At 45.5% G+C, this 23,437-nt stretch overlaps 1 protein-coding gene across 3 annotated transcripts in view; it reads left to right on the top strand.

The window, feature by feature from the left end:
- Nucleotides 1-1,825: 1,825 nt before the first annotated feature.
- Nucleotides 1,826-23,437, top strand: part of dmtf1 (cyclin D binding myb-like transcription factor 1) — an 81,639-nt gene continuing 60,027 nt past the window's right edge. For all 3 annotated transcript variants that reach the window (XM_052034263.1, XM_052034262.1, XM_052034264.1), the window contains exons 1-2: nt 1,826-1,930; nt 20,379-20,495. The gene's annotated coding sequence lies outside the window, so the exon portion shown is untranslated. The remainder of the gene's footprint in view (nt 1,931-20,378; nt 20,496-23,437) is intronic.

Here is a 23,437-nt window from a genome sequence, read left to right on the forward strand (position 1 = left end):
CCCAAACTGGTTCTTGATTCGCTGTTCTTATCACATCCTGAGATCCACACATAACGCCATCCATTGGCACATGCATACTCTTGCACCTCCCTCCACAACAACACTGACCTACTCTGTCTCAAAGATGTCATGGTCCACAACTTCACTTTATTTTTTGCCCAATTTGGTGCTGCAATGGGTGACATTTTTCCTTCTTTTGTGATGGAAAATTTAGCCTCAAAGCCATCAATTCCGTCATCCAGTTCATTAACATATAACGTGAAAACTAGCAGACCCAACACCGACCCTTGCGGAACACCACTGGTCACTGGCAGCCGACCAGAAAGGGCCTTCTTTATTCCCACTCTTTGCCTTCTGTCAGTCAGCCAATCTTCTATCCATGCTAGTACCTTTCCCGTAATACCATAGGCTCCCACCTTGTTTAGCAGCCTCATATGCGGCACCTTGTCAAAGGCCTTCTGAAAATCCGAGTAAACTACTTCCACTGACTCTCCCTTGTCTATCCTGCTTGTTACTTCTTCAAAGAATTCCAACAGATTTGTCAAGCAAGATCTCCCCTTAAGGAAACCATGCTGACTTTGGCCTATTTTATCACATGCTTTCAAGTATCCTGGAACCTCATCCTTAACAAAGGACTCTTAAAATCTTACCAACCACTGAAGTCAGGCTAACTGGCCTATAATTTCCTGTCTTTTTCCTCCCTCCCTTCTTAAAGAGTGGAGTGACATTAGTGATTTTCCAGTCCTCTGGAACCATTCCTGACTCTAGTGATTCTCGAATGATCACTACTAATGCCCCTACGATCTCTTCAGCCACCTCTTTCAGAACCCCGGGGTGTAGTCCATCCGGTCCAGGTGACTTATCCACCTTCAGACGTTTTAGCTTCCCAAGCACCTTCTCCTTATTAATAGCGACTACACTCACTTCTGTGCCCTGACTCTCTCGAATTTCTGGCATGTAGCTGGTGCCTTCCACAGTGAAGACTGGTGCAAAATACTTGTTCAGTTTATCCGCCATTTCTTTGTTCCCCATTACTACCTCTCCAGTGATCTGATGTCCACTCCAGCCTCTCTTTCACTCTTCATATATCCAAAAAACTTTTGGTATCCTCTTCTATATTATCGGCTAACTTACCAAAGGGCCTGTTTCCTTGCTATGTGACTCTACGATTAAGTGTCTGGACACAAAAGCCACGTAAACAAAAAGAAAATGGTAAAAATCTGAAATGAATAAACAAAACCTGGAATTTCATGAAAAGCAACAGTAAACTTGCAGGGAAGTATAGCTGTTTTGCACCACCTTTTCACTCTTGCTGGGTTTTTGGGAAGATCCTGTGTGAATTGTGTGTCTTAAGGAAAGCTTCCATCCCATTGTTCTACGACTATAAAATGGGCTCTTGACCTCATAATCTACCCCCCCCCCCCCCCCGTTATGACTTTGCACCTTATTGTCTGCCTGCACTGCACTTTCTCTGTAGCTGTGACACTTCATTATGCATTATGTTATTGTTTTCCCTTGAACTACTTCAATGCACTGTGGAATGAACTGATCTGTACGGACGGTGCAGGACAAGTTTTTCACTGTTCCTTGGTACATGTGACCATAATTAACCAACTTAGCAAATTTTTTATTCCCCTCCTGCTGAGATTCCAGGTTCCAGCTATTTTATTTCAGGGATCATCTCATCAAACCCAACCCTGAAGGTGAGGAGATGTGCCTGGTGCTGGAGGAGGATGCACACAGCCCGCTGAGGTTTTATCTCGGTGAAGTTTTAACTGAGTGTTGGGTGGCGCAGGCCTTTGGGCGGCGTAGGCCGCGTTTCCATGGCGGCCGGGCGGAAGTGAGGCGGGCGGGCATCCGGCGGCGGGCGCGCTGTCTCCATCCTGGTCTCTGGCCGCTGTCACAAAGTGCCCGGACCTAGAAACAGGAAGTGAGTAAAGGCGGCGGCACCGGGCGGAGGGAGGGAGCGGCGCCGGGCACCGGGCACCGGGCGGGCGGGGGCAGCGGCACCGGGCACCGGGGCGCAGGGGGCGGCCGCTCCCTCCCACCCACACCGCGGGCCGCCCGCCCGCAGCCCCGGACCCGGACCCGGCCCCGCTCTGAGGGGAGAGGGAATGGTGGGGGGACGGGGTGTGGGTGGGGGGGGGGGGGAGGGGGTGTAGGGGGGGTGGGGGGGGGAGGGGGGTGTAGGGGGAGTGGGGGGGGGGGGGGGGAGGGGGTGTAGGGGGAGGGGGTGTGGGGGGGGAGGGGGTGTAGGGGGAGTGGGGGGGGAGGGGGTGTAGGGGGAGTGGGGGGGGGAGGGGGTGTAGGGGGGGTGGGGGGGGAGGGGGTGTAGGGGGGGTGGGGGGGGGGAGGGGGGTGTAGGGGGAGTGGGGGGGGGAGGGGGGTGTAGGGGGGGTGGGGGGGGGAGGGGGTGTAGGGGGGGTGGGGGGGGGAGGGGGTGTAGGGGGGTGGGGGGGGAGGGGGGTGTAGGGGGGAGTGGGGGGGAGGGGGGTGTAGGTGGTGGGGGGGAGGGGGGTGCAGGGGGAGTGGGGGGGAGGGGGGTGCAGGGGGTGTGGGGGGGAGGGGGTGTAGGTGGGTGTGGGGGGGAGGGGGGGTGTAGGTGGGTGTGGGGGGGAGGGGGGGTGTAGGTGGTGGGGGGAGGGGGTGCAGGGGGTGTGGGGGGGGAGGGGGGTGCAGGGGGTGTGGGGGGGAGGGGGGTGTAGGGGGAGTGGGGGGGAGGGGGGTGCAGGGGGTGTGGGGGGGAGGGGGGTGTAGGTGGGTGTGGGGGGGAGGGGGGGTGTAGGTGGGTGTGGGGGGGAGGGGGGGTGTAGGTGGTGGGGGGAGGGGGTGTAGGTGGGTGTGGGGGGGGAGGGGGGTGCAGGGGGTGTGGGGGGGGAGGGGGGGTGTAGGTGGTGGGGGGGAGGGGGTGTAGGTGGGTGTGGGGGGGAGGGGGTGTAAGGGGAGTGGGGGGGAGGGGGTGTAAGGGGAGTGGGGGGGAGGGGGGTGTAGGTGGGTATGGGGGGAGAGGGAATGGGGAGAGGGGGGTGTAGGGGGGGAATGGGGGGTGTAGGGGGTATGGGGGGAGGGGGAATGGGGAGAGGGGGGTGTAGGGGGGAATGGGGGGTGTAGGTGGGTATGGGGAGAGGGGGGTGTAGGGGGGTATGGGGGAGGGGGAATGGGGAGAGGGGGGTGTAGGGGGGTATGGGGGAGGGGGTAGAGGAGGGAATGGGGGGAGGGGGTAGAGGAGGAAGTGCAGGGGGTAGAGGAGGGAATGGGGGAGGGGACTGTAGGAATGGGGAGAGGGAGGTTGTTGAGGGAATGGGGAGAGGAGGGGGTGAGGGTGAGGATGGGGGTTAGACTGATGAGAGGGTGGGGGGTTTGAGGGTGGTGAGGATGGGGTTGGGGTGAGCAGGCTGACGGGAGAGGATGGTGGCAGTGAAGCGGGAGGGTGGTGAGGAGGTCGGGGGTGAGAGGGGGCCGGTGGGAGAGGGGTGGAGGGAGGGTGACGGGGATAGGGTGGGGGAGGTTGGGGAAGGGGGTAGGGTGGGGGGAGGGAGGGGGGTGAGAGAGGGAGAGGGTGGGAGGGGTGAGGGAGAGTTGGAGTAGGGAAGGTTGTGATTGGAAAAGATTGGGTGATTTGCAGTGGGTGGCGATGAGGGTGGAGAGTTTTGGGTGGGTGTGTTGTGGTTTGAGGGGGTGAAGCTCAAGTGAGTGAGAGGTAGAGTGGGCAAGGGTGGAGTGAAATGGGAGGGTGAAGATTTGAATGTCGGGGTTGTGGTGGAGGGCTATGGGGAGTTGCAGATGGTTGGGGTTTGTGTTGGGGCGTCGGAGGGCGGTGTGCGCAGGGTTGTGGAGTTGGACCAGTCACTGCGCAGCAAGTGAAAACCCTCTTCATCTGATGTGCAATTTGCTTTCTGTATCCTCGTTTACTTTGTGCAATAAAATTATCGATACTTTTATTAATAATTTTTATATTTTAAGTACTTGCGTTCCTCTAATTGTATATGATTAAGAGATGTATATATCTAGTTATACATGGTCATATGCTTTTGCAAGTTATTGCAGAAGGGTGTTTAGTGTTTATGTTGTAATACTGAATGTAGTTTAGGGTACATGGGTATTTGTGTTCATGTATGTAGGTAACATGACAGTATATTTATCTTGTACTTTATATAGATGATGTGCAAGGATATTTGTCCATGTACCACATTTAGATATATTGCCATAATTGTGTTTGGTTGCTATTAAAGATAGATCCCTAATGGTGTCAGTATCTAACCTTTCAAATTATTCTTAAATTAAATTTAATTCAGTGACAAGTACAGGCGCAAGTCTGTATGACGAGAAAATATAGCTTGTAATCTTTAAAAAACAACGTGGTTTTGTCAAAGATTTTTTTTAGTTGTGGTTTAACCTAATTCGACATCAATTTGTGTATCAAATTATGTTCAACCTTTTTTAAATGGATATGTTTTGTTGAGATATTAAGCGCAATGGGAATCTAAACTTCGAAGAATTAGAAAGGAAATTTGAGAGGGTTTTGGCTGTTTGAATCTTTACAGCCAAATTAATTTTGCACAGTACTTTACACATGTACTCTGAAAGGAACTGTACATTAAACATGTTTCAGAGGGATGATGGGGGGGGATCTCATTGAAACCTACTGAATACTAAAAGGCCTGGATAGGGTGGATGTGGAGAGGATGTTTCCATCAGTAGCAGAGTCTAGGACCAGACGGCACAGCCTCAGAATAAAGGGACATCTCTTTAGATCTGAGATGAGGAGGAATTTCTTCAGCTAGAGGGTGGTGAATCTGTGGAATGTGTCGCCACAGAGGGCTGTGGAGGCCAAGTCATTGGATGTATTTAAGGCAGAGATTGATAGGTTCTTGATTGGTAATGGGGTTAAGGGCTACGGGGAGAAGGCAAGAGAATGGGATTTTTAAAAAAAAATCAGCCATGATTGATTCTACTCTGCTATTCAATGGGCTGAATGGCCTAATTCTGGTCCTATATCTGATCGTCTTATGGTCTTATTACTATTCACTGCTTGGCTTAAACAATTCCACAGCTAGTTCACTTTCGCAGCTCCCTCACGGATTCACACCCAGATACTTCCTAATCTAGGAAGATCTGGGCAGGTTCACTCTGAGGGCAGGTTCTTCTCGAAGCCATGGGCTCAGGGTCCTCGTCTTCAATTACCACTGATTATCTCTCCAATGTCCCATCAGACTCGATGGGCTGAATGGCCTAATTCTGCTCCTTGGTTTTATGGTCTTAAAACCCCCGACAGATCTCTTGGTCACTGGACCTTCAGCAAAGTAGAAGATGGATTGGAATGGTGCCCAATCCCAAGGGAATTGTCTGAGCTAATGTTTGATGAAGGGTTCTCTGGAGCACATTGAGATGTCTGATGGTTAAAGAACGATCTGAATTTTTGAAAATAGAAAATAATAGGGAAATTTGTTTTAATGAGCAGTAACAGATTCAAGCAAAATTCCAGATATTTCAAAGTGTAATGTATAAAAGGGAAATCAGAGGTTTAATGACAAATAACAGGCTGATATTAATTGAGGAAAACTTGCACATACCTGCTGAGTCTCCAATACAGAGTCAGATGTACATTTTATATCAAGAAACACAAAGTTTCCACAGTAAAGTGTAATAACTGTCCATTTGTTATGCTGCACATTTGTTGCACTGTCCTGGGGAATCAGGTGGCTCACTTTAGTAAACTTGTGTTCATTAAAATATTTCAAAGATAATGAATACACTTGTGAATCTGGAACATGCACTGATTTCTATTTTATTGTGCGTGTCTATCAATTTTTAGCTTTGAATATTTGCCTATATTTTATACCATTCTTTTCCTTTGTCATTTTTTAAAAAATCTACACAATTATAATGATTCTCTTGATCAATAAAATAAAACCTAATAGCTCATTAATTTGTCAGATCAGCATGACCGAGTGGAGGATGTGGTTCTAACTGCGTATTACTCGCTGATGCACGATCAGGTTTCTGTAACTTTAGAAATTTTAATTCCAAAATGCTAAAGAATCTGACATCATTACAGATTCTGGTAGGGAGATGACTTATCTAAGGTTGAAAAAAACACTTGACTGATGCCAGGTATGTTTGTGGCTCCACAATGTATCTTCTGATCAATACAGTATGTTGGCTTTAATTAATGTGTGGCAAAGCCTTGGTGGAGATAGGTCTGGGGAAATTATTTTACAATCCTTGTAACTGTTACCAAACTGCCTCATAATCAGAACATAGAACAGTACAGGCCCTTCGGCCCACGATGTTGTGCCAATATTTTATCCTGCTCTGATATCTACCCAGCCCTTCCCTCCCACATAGCCCTCTATTTCTTCATCGTTCATGTGTCTATCTAAGAGTCTCTTAAATGTCCCTAATGTATCTGCCCCCACAACCTTTGCCAGCAGTGCGTTCCACGCACCCACCACTCTCTGTGTAAAAAAAACTTACCTTTGACATTCCCCCCTATACCTTCCTCCAATCACGTTAAAGTTATGCCCAATCGTGTTAGCCATTTTCACCCTGGGAAAAAGTCTCTGACTGTCCACTCGATCTATGCCTCTCATCATCTTGTACACCTGTATCAAATCACCTCTCATCCTCCTCTCCAAGGAGAAAAGCCTGAGCTCACTCAACCTATCCTCATAAGACATGCTCTCCAATCCAGGTAAATCTTCTCTGCACCCTCTAAAGCTTCCACATCCTTCCTATAATGAGACGACCAGAACGGAACACAATACCCCAAGTGTGGTCTAACCAGAGTTCTATAGAGCTGCAACATCACTTCGCGGCTCTTGAACTCAATACCCCGACTAATGAAGGCCACACCATACACCACTTTAACAAACCTATCGACCTGCGTGGCAAACTTGAGGGATCTATGGACGTGGACCCCTGTTCCTCCACACTGCTAAGAGTCCTGCCATTAACCTTGTATTCTGCCTTCAAATTCGATCTTCTAAAGTGTATCACTTCGCACTTTTCCGGGTTGAACTCCATCTGCCACTTCTCAGCCCAGCTCTGCATCCTATCAATGTCCTGTTGTAATTGACAGCAACCTTCTACACTATCCACAACACCACCAACCTTCATGTCATCAGCAAACTTACTAACCCACCCTTCCACATCCTCGTCCAAGTCATTTATAAAAATCACAAAGAGCAGGGGTCCCAGAACAGATCCCTGCGGAACACCACTGGTCACCGACCTCCAGGCAGAATACGCTCCGTCTACCACCACCCTCTGTCTTCTATGGGTGAGCCAATTCTGAATCCACGCAGCCAAGTTTTCCTGGATCCCATGCCTCCTGATTTTCTGAATGAACCTTCCATGAGAAATCTTATCAAGCGCCTTACTAAAATCCATGTACGTCACATCCACTGCTCTACCTTCATCAATGTGCTTTGTCACATTCTCAAAGAATTCAGTCAGGCTCATGAGGCACGACCTGCCCCTCACAAAGCCATGCTGACTGTCCCTAATCATCTCACAGTTTAAAAAAAATACATTTGGTATGTTCTGTTATATCCAGTAAATGGCATTGACTGTAAGCCTTTACTGGTATAAGTAGCCTTATTTATGCAAACATTTTGTTTAAGAAATAGATCTAGTACAGGAGTTGGTACAACATGATAAAGCTGTAAAAGGCATCAGTGAGGCTGCATCTGGAATGTTGTGTGCAGTTCAGGTTGCTGTACCATAGGAAGGATGTAACTAAACTAGAGAGGGGGCAGGAAAGATTCACGGATGTTGCCAGGACTGGAGGGCTCGAGTTATCAGGAAAGGCTGGACAGGCTGGGACTGTTTACCCTGGAGTGAAGGAGGCTGAGGGGTGAACTTATAGAACGATATAAAATCATAAGGGGTATAGGTAGTCTTTTTCCCAAGGTAGAGGAGTCTAAAACTGGAGAGCGTAGCTTTAAGGTGAGAAGGAAAAGATTTAAAGGGGACCTAAGGGGCAAGATTTTCACACAGGGTGGTGGGTATATGGCACAAGTTACCAGAGAAAGTGGTAGAGGCAGGAACAACTAAATTGGTTTATTATTGTCACATGTACTGAGGTACAATGAAAAACTGTCTTGTATACCGTCCAGACAGATCATTTCCTTACAACAGTGCATTGAGGTAGTGCAATAACGGAACACAGAATAAAGTCATAGAGTAATACAGCACAGGAATAGGCCCTTTGGCTAACTCGTCCATGCTGACCAAGTTGCGTACCTAAACTAGTCCATTTTGCCTGTGTTTGGCCCATATCCCTCGAAACCTTTCCTATCCATGTACTTATCCAAATGTCTTTTTAATGTTGCTATTGTACCCGCCTCTACCATTGGCAGCTTGTTCTATACAAGAACCACCCTCCACATGAAGAAGTTACCCTCAGGTCCCTTTTAAATCTTCCCATCTCACCTTAAACCTATGTCCTCTGGTTTTTGGTTCACGGTATGTAGCAGTTAGCGTAACACTTTACAGCGCCAGCGACCCGGGTTCGATACTGGCCACTGTCTGCAAGGAGTTTGTACGTTCTCCCCATGTCTGCATGGGTTTCCTCCGGATGCTCCGGTTTCCTCCCACATTCCAAAGACGGAAGTTGTGGGCATGCTATGTTGGGCCGGAAGCGTGGCGACACTTGCGGGCTGCCCCCAGAACACTCTACACAAAAGGTGCATTTCACTGTGTGTTTCAATATACATGTGACTAATAAAGACATCTTATCTTAGTAAAAAAAATCTATGTGCATTCGTCCAATATGTACTCTTCTTGATTTTATACACCTCTATAAGGTCACCCCTCAGTATCCTACGTTCCAAGGAATAAAGTCCCAGCCTGCCCAAACTCTCCCTATACCTCAGGCCCTCGAGTCCTGGCAGCATCCTCATAAATTTTCTCTGCGTTCTTTCCAGCATTTGTGAGATTAACAAGTGTTACAGTTACAGAGAAAGTGCAGGCAGACAATAAGGTGCAAGGCCATAACAAGGTAGTTTATGAGGTCAAGAGTCCATTTTATCGTACTAGGGGACTGTTCAATAGTCTTATAACAGCGGGATAGAAGCTGTCCTTGAGCCTGGTGGTACGTACTTTCAGGCTTTTGTATCTTCTGCCCAATGGGAGGGGAGAGAAGAGAGAATGTCCAGGGTGGGTGGGGTCTTTGATTATGTTGGCTGCTTTACCAAGGCAGCGAGAAGTGTAGACAGAGTCCATGGAGGGGAGGCTGGTTTACATGATGTGCTGAGCTGTGTCCACAACTCTGCAGTTTCTTGCTTCATGGGTAGAGCAGTTGCTGTACCTATCCTATCTGGATAGGATGATTCTATGGTGCATCAATAAAAATTGGTGAGGGTCAAAGGGGGACATGCCAAATTTCTTTAGCCTCCTGAGGAAGTAGGGACGCTATGGAGCTTTCTTGACAATGGCATCTATGTGGTTAGACCAGGATAGGCTATTGTAGGCTATTGGTGATGTTCACTCCTAGGAATCCTTTCATCCTCAGCACCATTGTTGTAAACAGGAGTGTGTGCACCGCCCCCTTTCATGAAGTCAATGACCAGCTCTTTTGTTTTCTGACATTGAGGGAAAGGTTGTTGTCATGACACCATGTCACTAAGCTCTCTCTCCTTCCTGTACTCTGACTCATCGCTGTTTGAAATACGGCCTACAACGGTGGTATTATCTGCAAACTTGTAGATGGAGTTAGAGCAGAATCTGGCCGCACAGTCGTGAGTGTATAGGGAGTAGGGTAGAGGGCTGAGGACACAGCCTTGTGAGGCACGAGTGTTGAGAATAATCGTGCCAGAGGTGTTGCTGCCTATCCTCACTGATTGCAGTCTGTTCATCAGGAAGTTAAGGATCCAGCTGCAGAGGGAGGTTTTGAGTCTTGGGTATAGGAGTTTGGAGATGAGCTTGCTTGAAATTATAGTGTTGAAGGTGGACAATAAACAGTAGTATAACGTAGGTGTCTTTCCTGTCCAGATGCTCCAGAGGGCCTGGGAGATGGCGTCCACTGGAGACCTGTTTTGGTGAATTGCAGTGGGTCCAGGTTGTCTGGGAGGCTGGAGTTGATGCGTGCCATGACCAGCCCCTCGAAGCACTTCATGATGGTAGATGTCAGAGCCCCCGGGCAGTAGTCATTAAGGCATGTTACTTTGTTTCTCTTGGGTACCGGGATGATAGTGGTCTTCTTAAAACAAGTGGGAACCTCAGATTGAAGCAGGGAGAAGTTAAAAATGTCTGCAAGTACCCCCGCCACCTGATCTGCGCAGGATCTAAAGACGTCGCCGGGGACACCACCCGAGCCAGATGCTTTCTGTGGGTTCACTCTCGTGAAGACCAATCTTGCGTCTGCAGCGGTGACTGGGTTCAGGTGCATTGGAGGCTGTTGGGGCAGGTGGTGACATTCCAATCCCCTCAAAACCTGCATAGAATGCATTCAAAACGTGCATAGAATTACAATGTTTAGAGACATTTGGTCAGGTTCATGGATAGGAAAGGTTTAAAGAGATATGATATGAACCAAATGCATACAAATGGGACTAGATCAGGTAGGCATGGACAAGTTGGGCTGAAGGGCCTTTCTGCATGCTGTATGACTCTCGTATGTTCTGTGCAGATGAAAACGTGTGAGTTTCATTTAGACAAAATGATAGAGGAAATTATATGGAACAAAAAACAAAGTTGGAAGAACTCAGCTGTTTGAATCGTAACTAACACCAGATGGCACCAGAAGCCTGTGATACATGTTACGTCAAACATGCAGATGCTGGAAATCTGAAACAAAAGCAGGAAAATGCTGAAAATACTTATCAGGTCACTCAGCATCTATGGAGTAAGAAACAGCTGGTGTTTCAGATTATTTACCTTTTCAACAGAAATCATATTTTATCTCACACAGTAGCGGGGGTCCAAAAATTCTCTCCCCACTCTACCTCTGCCCTACCTCAAAGCAGTAAGTTGCTGGGTCACATGAAGTTACAAAACGAGGAAGCAGGGCATGGCTGAGCTGCTAAATGAGACTGATACATCAATCTTAACTGATGACAAAGGTGCTGCCAGTGTCTCGGCAAAGAATGATATACTGCAATACTAAATGAGGTGATAAAGAGAAGCTGCTTGAAAAGCTGGTGGATGAATCGCCCAGTGCAGATGGCATTCATTCTGGGTTATTAAGGGAAATAAGAGAAACATCTACTATGGCTATAATCTTCCAAATATCTTAGATACAGTGATCGGAAAATAAAAAGTACTACAGATGCTGGAAATCTGAAATTAAAATGACATTCTGGAAGTATTCAGCAGATCAGACAACATCGGAGGAAAGTGAAACATAGTTAAGGTATTGCTTTATTATTATTGTCACATGTATCAAGATACAGTTAAAAGCTTTTGTTTGTGTGCCATCCGGATAGATCATATCCATACGTACGTACATCAAGGTAGGAAAGAGAAAGGCAGAATGCAGTATATGATGTTACAGAGAAAGAGTCTTTGACCATGAAACTTTAACTTGTTTCCCTTTCCCACTAATGCTGCCTGACCTGTTTCCAGCATTTTCTGTTTTTATCTTGGATACAGTGCTTGAGCATTGCAAAGCCTACACCTTCAGGATAAGAATGCAAGGGTACCCCTAGAATTTACAGACATTAGTTTAAGGGAGAGAGGGAGAGTTTTTCTTGGGAATGATAATCGCAGAGAGAAAAGGCACTTGGACAAACATAGATTGATCAGGGAAAGCCAGTGTGGGTTTGTTGCAAACTAATTGCATTTGACCAACTTGATAGTTTTTGGATGCAGAAGCTAAGAGGAAATCCAATGACAATGTAAATTGGTTTATTATTGTCACATGTACCAAGGAATAGTGAAAATCTTTGTTTTGCATGCCATCCATAGAGATCATTTCATCACATCAGTGCATTGAGGTAGTACACAGGAAAACAATAACAATGCAGAATAAAGTGTTGCAGTTACAGAGAAAGTACAGTGCAGGCAGACAATAAGGAGCAAGGCCATAACGAGAGAGATTGTGAGGTCAAGAGTCCATCTTACTGTGCTAGGGGACCTTCAGGAGGGGTTCAATTCCCGTCGCTGTCTATAAGGAGTTTGTACATTCTCCCCGTGTCTGCGTGGGTTTCTTCCGGGTGCTCGGGTTTCCCCCCACATTCCAAAGACGTACAGGTAGGTTAACATGGGTTTAAATGGGTAGTACGGACTCGTTGGGCCAGAAGGGCCTATTACCGTGCTGTAAATTTTTTTTAAGAAAGAGACCGCATTAGTTTTAAGTTGCGGAGAGGTATTGTTTTCTCTTGAGCGTTGGAGGCTGAAGGGAGGCCGGATAGAAGTGTATAAAATTATGAGAGGCATAGATAAGGTAGGTGATCAGAGTCTTTTTCCTAGCGTGGAAATGCCATGTATTAGTGGGCATAGGTTTAAGGTGATGGGTGGAAAGTTTAAAGGAGATTTGCCAGGTTGTGTGGCACAGTTCAGCATCTTCAGTTGAATGGTAGAACAGTCTATAGTGGGGAATGGCTTCCTGTTTCTCCATTCTCTTGTAACCGTTTCCTGCATCTGTTTATGATTCTGTTTTCACCCGCTCATTATGTACCATCAACCAGCAAATGGGTTTCAGTTTAAGAAAGCAGTCTTCGTCACAGTGTCTTCCCAGCTGGGGCTTGACTATGGAGGTAGCAGATACAATCGTTATCGAAATGCAAGTGATCACGGTTCACTACAAGTGCTGGTTGTTGCATCCAGTTTCTGAAATAAGATGCAAACCGGTAATGGCGGAAATATGCAGCAGGTCAGTCTGCATCAGTGGGGCGAGAAACTGAGTTCAGGTCGAAGCCCCTTCATCAGAACTGTTCTGCAAGTTTCTTGACTTTCAATCCCAAATAAAATATGTGTCTAGGAATTCATTCTGGTTGGTAGCCCTAACCATGCTCTACAGTCACTGCAGTATCTTGTATCTGCCTCTGAAATCATTCCATACAATGTGCTAATACTCTAGAGCGAATTTAGAGCAACTGACCAGAGATGAATTACAAGTCTACATTTTCTACGGAATAGCTTCATAAGCAGCTGGACACTTACTGAAGTACCAGGTGGCATATCTGACCATTGCTTGGAACTTTTGTGAACATTTTGAGACTATGAATCCCAGCGTTAGGCTGCTGTTACATTGTTCTCGAGAAGGATATTAAAATATTGGAGTAAAACACTGCTGTTGCTGAAACTCCAGAACAAAAATGCTGGAAGCACTCAGCACGTCAAGCAGCATCCATTGTGAAAGAAGCAGTTAGTTTTACTCAAGGGCCCTTCAGCAGAACTGAGGAGAAACATCACTATATTTCTTTTAACACTGATGCTATTGACCTGTTGAAACACTTCTGTTCAGTTTCCCAGTCAATAGCTTCAGGACGTGTAGAATACCACCACCCATACGCAAGAGGTTACACACAAGAAAATGCATGTCTATATCGTCCCTTCATAATATCAAGATGCCCCAAAGTATATGTACAATCAGTGAACTGCTTTTGAAGTCACCATTGTAAGAGGTACGAAAGTTGATTTGAACACAGCAAACCTCCAGAAACAACAATATAACAATAACCAGCTAATCATCTGATAGTGATGTTGATTCACAATAAATATTTTTCAGAACATCAGGGTAATCTGTCTGCTCCTCTTCAAAATAGTGCCATGTTATCTTAACGTACACCCTGAGAGAGGAAACAGGGGCCTTTACTTAATTGTCTCTGCCCCAGTACTGCACTGGAGTGTCACCCTTGGTCTCTTGTGCTCAAGGCACTGCATGGAACTTGGACCCACAACTCCTGAAACCCACTAAGACTTGGATTGTAATATTGGTTTAATGAACAATTGGCTGGGTTTGGTCACAGAACAGAGGGCAAGCAACACAGAAGACGGGCAAATGCATTCACTCCAACTGTGTAAAAGATGATCACCATATCACTGGAGGTCTGACTCCGAGATAAAATCCAACTGCACAATTCTCACCCAAGAATCAGTGACTGAGGAAGGAGTTAACTCTGTTTCCAGCATCGCACTCGGTTCAATACTGTTGGCAGGATGTGTCATGTATCAAGTTCACCACACGTCCTGTTTTATGACTGGAGTATGTAACACATTTTGTGAAATAATCATATTACAAAGTGATGCAAAAAACCACAGCTGCCTACACTGCCCAGAGCAAGGTAATTGCTCACACATGATCCACTGTTGCATCCATTTCGTTGATGTAGCCCCACACAACTGGTGTTTTTAATCATTCATAGAATGTTGTTGGAGGTGAGGCCAGCATTTGTTGCCCATCCTTAAATGCCCTTGAGTTAGCATCATAGAGTAATACAGTATGGAAACAGGCCCTTCAGCCCATCTTGTCCATGCAGACCAAGGTACCCACCTAAGCTTGGCCCATTTGGCCCATATCCCTCTAAACTTTCTACTTGGCACTTATACAAATGTCTTCTTAATGTTGTTATTAATTGATGATGTATTTACCTGTAGTTTATGTTGTCAAGGTATTCCCACAGTGCTGTAACGTGTTGATGATTTTAACCCTGTGATGTTGAAGGAACAGCATTGTATTTACACACCAGAGTGGTGTGAGACTTGCAGGGGGAGCTGTAGTTATTCTATCACAACAGGTTATTTAGCTGAACATTGAAGAATGTTTGCAGTGTTCGCTTATGAGAAAGGTGCAATAAGTATAATCTCTGATTACTGGTTAAAGTAGAATGTTTTCAGCTTATAAAGTCAAAACAGTGAATAAAATGGCCATTCAGCCCATTTTGGCAATGTTGTCTCTGTAGAAACATTGTCAGTTCCTCCCCTTTTATTTGTCTTTGAATGTCAGACATTTAAAGATTATTAAATCTCCCTACGGCTTTGACAGATAGCAACATCAGAATCAGATTTATTATCACTGACTTATATGATGTGTAATTTGTTGTTTTGCGGCAGCAGTACAGTGCAAAGACATAAAACTACTGTAAATTACAAAATAAATAGTGCAAAAAAAGGGAATAACATGATAGTGATCATGGGTTCAGGGACCGTTCAGAAATCTGATGGCGGGAGAAGCTGTTCCTGAATCGTTGAGTGTGGGTCTTCAGGCTCCTGTACCTCCTCCCTGATGGCGGTAACAAGAACATGCCACCAGAGGCAGAGGGCCAGTAAGATTGGCCCTTGTCATCTCCCCAGTTAGATATGGCATGCAGGGACCGTGAGTGGTGACTCAGCGGGTGGGTCTTGCCAGCAAAATCCACCCCACTGTGTAGCCCCCTTCTGAACATCCCTGTTACTGGTTCGGCCAGTGTTTAATGCTCCTCCCTGCAGGTGGTGAAGTTCCACGAGCTGTCCTTTATGGTGGTAAGAAGTCATGGCTTAGGAAGTGTTGTCAGAGAAACCTCACATTGCTGCGGTGCACTTTGTGGGTAAGATCTCTTTATTAGTCACATGTACATCAAAACGCACAGTGAAATGCATCTTTTGCGCAGTGTTTTGGGGGCAGCCCGCAGGTGTCGCCACGCTTCCGGCACCAACATAGCATGCCTACAACTTCCTAACCCATTCATCTTTGGAATGTGGGAGGAAACTGGAGCACCCGGAGGAAACCCACTTAGTCATGGGGAGAACGTACAAACTCCTTACAGACAGCGGCCGGAATTGAACCCGGGTCACTGGCGCTGTAATAGTTTTACACTAACCGCTACACTGCCATGCCTGATGGTACAGATCGCAGTCACGTTCCACCAGTGGTGGAGGGAACGACTGTGTTGGAGGGAACGACTGTCTGGGCTAGTGGAAGGGGTGGTGATCAAGTGGTTTGACTGTCCTAAATAATGCCGAGCTTCTGAAGTGTTTATCCAGAAGAGAGTATTCGGTCTTATTCTTGACTTGTAGATAGCGAAAAGGCTTTGCAGAGTCTGGAAGTAAGCCGCACTCCACAGGGCCTGCAGATTCAGCTGTTCTTGTGGCCGTGTTTAGTTTGGTTAGTCTGGTTAAATTTCGAGTCAGTGACATCTCCAGGATGTTGATGGTAGGGGACTCGCTGAATATCAAGTAGTTAAACTGTCTTTACGGAGAAGGTCATTGCTTAGCATTTGCATAGTGTGAATGTTAAGTGTCACTTATCAGTCCGTGTCTGAATGTTACCTTGGTCTTGCTACATGGACTGCTTCATTATCTGAGGAAGAGCAAGTGGAATTGAACATTGTGTTATCATCAGTAGACGTTCCCTTCCTGACTGCATTGATGAAGCAGCTGTAGATGGTTTGGCCTAGGACACTGTTCAGAGGAACTCTTGCAGTAATGCACTGGTGCTGAGAAGATTCAATACTGCTCTGAACACCAATAGAAAATTGGTTTATTATTGTCGTGTGTACCGAGGTACAGTGAAAAACTTTGTTTTGCATACAATCCATACAGATCATTTCATCACATCAGTGCGTTGAGGTCATACAAGGGAAAACTAACAGAATGCAGAATAAAGTGTTACAGGGAAAGCACAGTGCAGGCAGACAATGAGGTGCAAGGCCACAACGAGATAGATTGTGAGGTCAAGACTCCATCTTATCGTACTAGGGAACCGTTCAATGGTCTTATAACAGTGGGATAGAAGCTGTCCTTGAGCCTGGCGGTACGTGCTTTCAGGCTTTTGTATCTTCTGCCCGATGGGAGGAGGGAGAAGAGAGAATGTCCAGGATGAGTGGAGTCTTTGATTATGACCAGAATCAGGTTTATTATCACTCACTGAGGCAGCGAGAAGTGTAGATAGAGTCCATGGAGGGGAGGCTGGTTTCCATGATGTGTCCACAACTCTGTGGAGTTTCTTGCGGTCATGGGCAATGATCAGATGCAATAAATTGTAACAACAGTGCAAACCTATGGCCAGTGTCACCAACTGTTTTGAGAATTATTGAAGAATGGTAAAGTTATTTGCATGTTCTCTTGTTCAATACATTTGGTCTGTCTTTTTTTATGAAGAGCACATTTTTGTGTCGAGGTTTTTCAATCCCCCAGTGAGCAACATGGGCAATAAAAACAGTGAAGGAATCAGCCCAGTCTTTGCAGTTTTGACAATGGCAAAGCTATAGGCATTCACCATCGTTTCCACTGTGAAAGTGACAGCAACTCTATAAGACCATAAGACATAGGAGCAGTCTGCTCGCCATTCGATCACGGCCTGATTTATTTTTCCCTCGCAATCCCATTCCCCATAACCTTTGACGCCCTTACTAATCAAGAACCTATCAACTTCCACTGTAAATGTACCCAATGACTTGACCTCCACAGCCGTCTGTGGTAATGAATTCCACAAATTCACCACCCTCTAATTAAAGAATTTCTTCCACATCTCTGTTCTAAAGGGACGTCCTTCTATTCTGAGGCTGTGCCCTCTGGTTCTGGACTCTCCCACTACTGGAAACATCCTCTGCACGTCCACTTTATCCAGGCCTTTTCAATATTCAGCAGGTTTCAATGAGATCCCCCCCTCATTCTTCTAAACTCCAGCGAGTACAGGCCCAGAGACATCAAACGCTCCTCATACATTAACGTTGCATTTGCTTGCCTTACTACCAACTCTGCGGCATTTCATCACACATGTAGTTTAAAGCAAAGGTCTTAAATATGCCGACAATAATTTGGGGCTTCTCTATTCTCTACCACAACCATGGAAAGCCAGTTGAGAACTTAAGATATTTATAGACTAATTTCACTGTAAAAACTCCCTGAAAATCTTGCACTTTATACATGAGGTCTATGTCCATCTGTAATAGCATGCGAAGCCATATTTAACATAATTTTGTATGTGTGAATTATAATTTCCTCATATAAATATTTTATGATACAATAGTTTTTGTTATGTTTCTTCGTTTTTCTTCAGCTTCCACCTTAATTGTGTATATCTTCCAATCTGTTAAATAGCGATATTTTCAGAATTTAAAATTTTAGCTGAGGTTTGCATCTTTTCTTCCTGGTTTCAGTGTGATTGGTTTGAGGGCATCACAGCTGAACTGGAGTCAGATACTATGCAAAGATGGAATCGCGAATTGCATGCAGAAATTGCTCTACACTGTAGGAAGCTTTCTTTGATGTCAGCAACAAGTGATGTGGCTTCAATGCTAACTGCAGAAGCTAGGGCACAGAGGGGAGTGAATCACTAGAATTCTCTGCCCCCGAGGGTGGTGGAGGCCAGATCATTAGATATATTATGTAGAACACAGAACAGTACAGCACAGAAACAGGCCCTTCGGCCCATGATGTTGTGCTGAATTAATTAAACGCCTAAGTAAACTAATCCCTTCTGCCTACACAATGTCCATCTCCCTCCATTCTCTGCACATCCATGTGCCTATCTAAGAGCCTCTTAAACGCCTCTATCGTATCTGCCTCCACCACCACCCCTGGCAGCACATTCCAGGCACCCACTGCTCTCTGTGTGAAAAAATAAAACTTGACCTGCACATCCCCTTTGAACTTACCCCCTCTCACCTTAAATGCACATTCTCTAGTATTAGACATTTCAATCCTGGGAAAAAGATACCGGCTGTCTGCTCCATCTGTGCCTCTCATAATCTTATTATAAACGTCTATCAGGTCTCCCCTCAGCCTCTGCCATTCCAGAGAAAACAACCCAAGTCTGTCCAACCTCTCCTCATAGCACATGCCCTCCAGTCCAGGCAGCATCCTGGTGAACCTCTTCTGCACCCTCTCCAAAGCCTCCACATTCTTCCTGTAATAGAGCGACCAGAATTGAATGCAATACTCCAAATGCAGCCTAACCAGAGTTTTATAAAGCTGCACATAACTTCCTAACTCTTGAACTCAATGCCTCGACTAATAAAGGCAAGCATGCCTTCTTTACCAACCTATCAACCTGTGCAGCCACTTTTCGGGAAGATTATTTAAGGTGGAGGTAGATAAATACTTGAAAGATCATTGAATTGAGGGATATAGGGAACTAGCACAGAAGAGGAGCTGAGGCCAGCATAGATTAGCCACAATCATATTGAATTGTGTGACAGGCTTGAGGGGCCGAGTGGCCTACTCCTGTTCTTGTGTTCTTGTAGGACATTACAAAACTACCAGACATGGATGACATGGTTGTTTGAATAAGAATCAAGAGTCAGCCATTTGGATAGTAAGGAGCCTATTTTCTTTGTGATTGGCGAAAGGTGTGGTGAAACAGTTTATTGAGATGTTGTGCGACCAGTGGTCAGAATGTGTGGGCATGGTGTTTGGAGGTGGAGGTCTTTTGATGGCATGTGTCTTTCAAAATAAAATCCACAGATGCTAGAAATTGAAATAAGAAAACACTGGAAAACACTCAGCAGGTCAGACAGCATCTATGCAGAAAGAAACAGAGTCAATGTTCCTGGTCCCAAGTCACCTTGTCAGAACAGAATATGTACAACTGGAGCTGGCATTCCTTTTTTTCTCTCTCATTAATGATACTGTCAACTTCGGTCCGATAGTCGTAAGTTTAAACACCCCTCCAGAATTTGGGTTGCCCGTTCAGAATGCTACTGGAGGAGATGTTTCTTCTCAAAGGTGCTAAGGCCTTTTCTTAAAAAGAACAGGGGAATTTGTATTGAATCCTGGCTAGTATTTATTACTGTAGCAGCAGCACCATAGAGTTATACAGCACAGGCACAGGCCCTTCGGGCCCAACTTGTCCATGACGGCCAAATTGTCTACTTGAGCTAGTCCTATTTCTCTGTGATTGGCCCAACACCCCTCTGAACTATTCCTATCCATGTACCTGTCTAAATGTCTTAAGGTTTGTAATTATTCCTGCCTCTACCACTTCCTCTGGCCTCCACATACCCACCACCCTCAGTGTGGAAGCACTGCCCCTCAGGCCCCTTTTAATCTCTCACCTCTCACCTTAAGCCTGTGCCCTCTAGTTTTAGACTCCTCTACCCTGGGAAAAAGACTGACCATCCACCTTATCCATGCCCCTATGATTTTATAAACCTCTATAAGTCACTTCTCAGCCTCCTACACTCCAACAAGATGAACTATTGTTTTATTTTATTTCATTTTGACTATTTTTGTACAGAAATTAGCTGAGGCAATAGCTGCAAAAAAGCATTAAGGGTAATTTACCAGCTTGAAGCATTTTGCAACAGCTTGAGCAAGTGGAAAGCATTACAAAATGGAAGTCTCTTTTTCTCTGAGTATCAGTTGAATTTGCAAAGGAAAATCCTTTTAAATGGGAACCATTTCATAAGACCATCAATTTTCTTTAAGTGTAAGTGTTTACTTGTTCTCTTACTCAAAATCTTTTACTTTACAAAATTACAAGTAATACATTTTATTTCTGTTTATTTCAGATTGAGTATGAACACAATTGAAGGCGAATTCTAGCACAGTTACCTTGGAAACAATCAGTTCAGTAACCCTAGCCCAGGATACCGAAGGCAATCTGATTCTACATTGCCCTCAGAACGGTACAGATAAACTGGATCATTCATTAATTTTCTCAGTATTCTGTTTAAAGAGTATTCAGAGACAGTTAATTTGCATATTGCTGGCTAAATGTTGGAAGCAATATAACTTAATACTTTTCCTGCAGCTCCAGGCTGCTGCTCGTTCTTTTTATCCATCTGACTCTTTCTCTTCTGTGTTGTCAATGGCCAGGGTTCAAAGTCAGTCAATTTATTGTCATCTGCACAAGTCCATGGTGTCCATAGGTGCAATGAAAACTTACTTGCAGCAGCATCGCAGGCACATAGCGTCAAATAAGCAGCATTCACAAGAAAAACAAAAGTTAAACATATACACAATTTTGCAAGAAAAAAAATTGGAACAAAAAAAAAGCAAAGTCCATTTTAGTGCAAAGTGATCAAAGTGGTCATAGTAGTGATAAACTGTAGTGATTAGGGTTGTGCCGGTTGGTTCAGGAACTGAGTGGTTGAAGGGAAGTAGTTGTTCCTGAACCTGGTGGTGTGGGACTTCAGGCTTCTGTACCTCCTGCCTCATGGGAGCTGCGGGAAGGTGGCATGGCCCGGATGGTGGGGATCTTTGATGATGGATGTTGCCTTCTTCAGAATCAGGTTTGTATGTTGTGAATTGTGTTTTGCAGCAGCAGTACAGTGCAAAGACATAAATTACTGTAAGTTACAAATAAATAGTGCACAAACAAGAGGAAATAACAAGGTAGTGTTCATGGGTTCATGGACCGTTCAGAAATCTGATGGCAGAGAGGAAGAAGCTGTTCCTGAATCGTTGAGTGTAGGTCTTCAGGCTCCTGTACCTCCTCCCTAATGGTAGTAACGAGAAGAGGGCATGTCCCGGGTGGTGAGGGTCCTTAGTGATGGATGCTTGAGGCACCACCTCTTGAGGATGTCCTCCATGGTGGGGAGGGTTGTGCCCGTGATGGAGCTGGCTGAGTCTACAACCCTCTGCAGCCTCTGTGATCCTGTGCATTGGAGCCTGCATACCGGCCTGTGATGCAACCAGTTGGAATGCTCTCCACCGTACATCTATAGAAATTTGAAAAGGTCTTTGGTGACATACTGAATCTCCTCAAACTCCTAATGAAGTAGAGCTGCTGGCGTGCCTTCTTCGTGATGCATCAATGTGTTTGGGCCCAGGATGCTCCAAGATGCCGACACCCAGGAACTTGAAGCTGCTCATATGTCAGCAAGCTGTCGACGCCTCACGAACCACAGAGCAGTGGATGATCAGGATGGAAGTAAATCTGAAGGTCCTATCTTGTTTAAATGGCAGCCAATGCTGTTTATTCTCACAGATGCTTTAATGCAGGAAAATACCACAGAGAGTCTATTGTTGCCACATGCTCCTTCAACCCTAGACACTGAACTGTCCCCATCTGTGCATCCTTGCTCTGTAACAGGCAGCGGGTTTACAACAACCAAAACAGCTGCCTTGTTGAGCAGATTAGTTTTTTCCTGTTCTTAAAGTTTCTTTATATTTGCTGTGAAAATCAAAAAAAAATTGTATATATTTACTATCTACTTAATGCAAGATTTATCAACAGGAGTGGTTATCTAACCACATTAGATTTGTTGGTGATTAGGTATGCATGCTTGAGGCTTTCTCCAGCTCCTAATTTGTATGTTCATATGAAAAATGTTTCATGTAATTTTATATGAACAAACAAATTAGGAGCTGGAGAAAGCCTCAAGCCTGCTCTGCTGTTCAATAAGAGCTATTCTGCAGGCCCATAAATGCCTGGTAACCATTCACCCATCCCCCCAACCTTGCTCTTCAAACATCTGTCTTAAAAGTATTCAAAGGGTTTTTCCGCTGACCTTCTGAAAGAAAAACTTTTGCCCTTTCTCTGCCTTGTATGGGTGACTGCTTATTGTTAAACAGTGACCTCAAGTTCGAGATTCTCCCACAAGAGTAAAACCCTTTCCAAATACACCCTGTCAAGACCACTTAGGGTCTTGTATGTTTCAATCAAGTCCCCCCAATTTTCCAGACTCAATTGCATTTAAGCCTTGGCCTGTCCAACTTTTCCACCTGAGGCATCTACCCGTTCCAGTATTAGTCTGATAAACCTTCCCTGAACTGTTTCCAATGCATTTACATTCTTCCTTAAATAAGGAGACCAATACAGTACACAGTCTCCAGATGTGGCCTTACCACTGCCGCATGTGACTTAAGGTGTCATCTCTCTACATTTGTACTCATTTCCCACAGCGACAACAATGACATTCTGTTAGATTCTCAGATTACTTGCTGTATCTGCATACTAGACTTTTGCAAATCCTGAATGAGAACACCTAGATCCATCCACACCTCAGACGGCGATGTATCTCTCTCCTTTTAGAGAATTTTTTTTTCCCTCCCAAAATGGACAATTTCCCAATTTCCCAAATTACACTCCCTTTGCCAATTTGTCCACTCAGTTATGTCCCTTGTAGCTTCCATATAGAAACATAGAAGAACCTACAGCACAATTCAGGCCTTCAGCCCACAAAGCTGTGCCGAACATGTCCCTGCCCTAGAAATTACTAGGCTACCCATAGCCCTCTATTTTTCTCATCTCCATGTACCTATCCAACAGTCTCTTAAAAGACCCTATCGTATCCGCCTCCACCACCGTTGCCGGCAGCCCATTCCACGCACTCACCACTCTCTGAGTAAAAAACTTACCCCTGACATTCTCCTCTGTACCTACTTCCCAGCACCTTAAACCTATGTCCTCTTGTGGCCACCAATTCAGCCCTGGTGAAAAGCATCTGACTATCCACCCAATCAATGCCTCTCATCATCTTATATACCTCTATCAGATCCCCCCCTCATCCTCCGTCGCTCTAAGGAGAAAAGGCCAAGTTCCCTCACAGCTCCTCGTATGTCCTCTTCACGGCTTGGTTTCCTACAAATCTTTGTGTCATTGACAAATTTACCCACACCTTTG

This window comes from Pristis pectinata, chromosome 19, assembly GCF_009764475.1.
Source record: "Pristis pectinata isolate sPriPec2 chromosome 19, sPriPec2.1.pri, whole genome shotgun sequence".
Classification (NCBI taxonomy): Eukaryota; Metazoa; Chordata; class Chondrichthyes; order Rhinopristiformes; family Pristidae; genus Pristis; species Pristis pectinata.